Source organism: Nothobranchius furzeri, chromosome 5 (genome assembly GCF_043380555.1).
Source record: "Nothobranchius furzeri strain GRZ-AD chromosome 5, NfurGRZ-RIMD1, whole genome shotgun sequence".
NCBI lineage: Eukaryota > Metazoa > Chordata > Actinopteri > Cyprinodontiformes > Nothobranchiidae > Nothobranchius > Nothobranchius furzeri.
Genome location: NC_091745.1, coordinates 8,223,447 through 8,225,713, shown reverse-complemented (window position 1 = coordinate 8,225,713; position 2,267 = coordinate 8,223,447). Strand labels below are relative to the sequence as shown.

The 2,267-nt window shown below is 39.8% G+C and overlaps 1 long non-coding RNA gene across 1 annotated transcript; it reads right to left on the bottom strand.

Moving 5' to 3' along the window:
- Positions 1-300: 300 nt before the first annotated feature.
- LOC139069953 (uncharacterized) lies at positions 301-1,789 on the bottom strand. Its single transcript, XR_011520620.1, has 4 exons — positions 1,665-1,789; positions 1,384-1,457; positions 1,136-1,236; positions 301-424 (listed from the first exon to the last, which is right to left on the bottom strand). It is a non-coding gene; the product is annotated as an uncharacterized lncRNA (long non-coding RNA).
- Positions 1,790-2,267: the final 478 nt, after the last annotated feature.

The following is a 2,267-nucleotide window of genomic DNA, read 5'->3' as shown; positions in this document are numbered from 1 at the left end:
TACAAAAAGCTGTGGGAGTGTAACGTGATTGGAGGCTGCACGACCTGCCCACTAGATCACATTAGGGAGCTTCAAAAGTAAGTAGGTTAAAAATGAGAAGGAGCTTTATTCTAATTAATAGTTTATCACATAATCATAAGCTCGATTAACCCTGTGCGCGTTCAGCTGAAGAGAACAAAGTGACAGATGAGGTGATAAAACAATGTCATAGTGAGATATTAGAAAGCACAATTACAGTGACTGCAGTGATAAATAAAATTACTGACCTCCTGAAACTGAAACTAATCCAAACTGTTCTTTTTTTTGCACCAATTTGATCTTTTTGTTTGCCACGAGGGAGATGGAGCTCATCCAAGAGGTCAAAGGGGTCAAAACAGACACACACTCACACCTAAGGTCAGGGCCACTCATGCGTCTTTAGGCACTGTGGGAGAAAACGTATGCATGCATGAGAAAAACATGCAAACTTCACACAGAAAGGCCACGGCTGAGATTTACACTGAGCATCTTCTCAGTGCTTAAAAATGTCGGCTCTCACAGGATTTGGTCACACCGGCAGCAACAACGGGACCTTTTTATTTCAGTCAAATTATACATTTTTTTGTTCCATAATAATAAAAGTCGACTCTGAAACGCATACGTCAATAGTTATAGTCAGCAACAACAAAAATAATAACAAACTGAACATTATTTTTAATATATTACATCAATTTAACATAATTATAGTTGATACAGATCCCTGTAGGTGAAGCGCTAACTGTTCTGTAAAATTATACCTAATATTTAATAGAAATATTGACTTTCATAGAGCTTTTATTTAGTGTGCATTTGTAATTTTGAACAAAAGTTGTTTTATAAAAATCCGTTAACTATTATTAATAGAAATTATTGAACAAATGTATTCCTGGATGAGGACAACAGACCTACTGTATGTTTTTGTCCCCATATGAGGACACACTGTCTCTAGAGGTTTTAAACTTCCTTTTTGTCTCATAAAATATTTGTAGCAACTCTTTATTTGAATAAAATACTGACATAAGAACATACCTAAACATAGTACATTATACTGGTTAAAACACTGATTAATCTAATAATAAATAAACAATTTTTATTTAAAAAACGGTGTTATACTGACCTTAATGTCTGTAACAAATATTAGAAACCTGGCTGCATTTCTTGATGATTCATTTCCAGCAGCCCCACCAAGGCTGTCAGGAGGTCTTTGCACACAGCCCACTGTTTGAGAAGTGGTAATCTAATTAGAACCGATACGATTAGCCAGGCAGGTCAGAAAGGTTAGAGAAATCATTTGGATTTGACTTTAGAGAATTGAGGCAGACTGATAAGACTGCTATCTGTGATCAGTGTTACAGTAAAACATACAGTATCTCAGGATGCAGACGAGTGCAGTGCAGTGATGCAGATCTCTCATCCGACATGCTCCAGGCACACTCCATCTGCAAAAAAATAAAAAACACACAAAAAGAAAAGCTCTTGGAGTTTTCTACCCCTCCTCTTTTAGCTGCTTTACAACACGCCTCAGCCATCGGACAAACACCGACTCACTGCAGACACCGACCTGTTCCTGCATGAACCTCACCCGTGACAGCATGCAACATCAGTGAGCAAAAAAATCCATATTGGCTAAATTATGGTGTTTTTACCTGACTCAGGTTGTGCCGTAACACACCCCTGCTCTCAGGAGTGGGAAGCTGGGATCATCGATCCCAGTGTGGCAGATAATTCTAGCCACTGGGAGCAGAGGGACGGAGACTCCTTCTCTTGGGAGTCAGACATGAATCAGATGTAATTGAAACAACACAAAGGGTGTTTGTATGACATTAGTCACACTGCTTACAATCAGTGTTTGTGAATGTGGGCAGGTGACGTCAGGGCTCCATTCATCAGCGAGGCCGGCGCTTGTGCAGTCTCCTCTCAGGACCAGCGGTGAGACGGTTAAACCAGAGGAGGAGCATGGGGAAGGAGACCAGGGAGTTCTGTAATTTTCCCAACCTCCACTTTCACCATCATTAAATAGAGAAAACCATCTCAGTGACTCAGCTACATCTGCAAATTTAACCTGCTCTCTCTCTTTTTGTTGTTGTTTTCTATTAAATCAGGCCTTCTCTGTCCTGAAGCCGAATTCTCCCTTTTCATTTTTTTAAAAGCCTCCTGGTCTTTCATTCTGAAGTCAATTTTGCCTGGCGGTTAGTCAAACGCTTTAACTGTGTATAAGTGCTGTGAAGAGCGTGAGCTTTAAGTGTGAT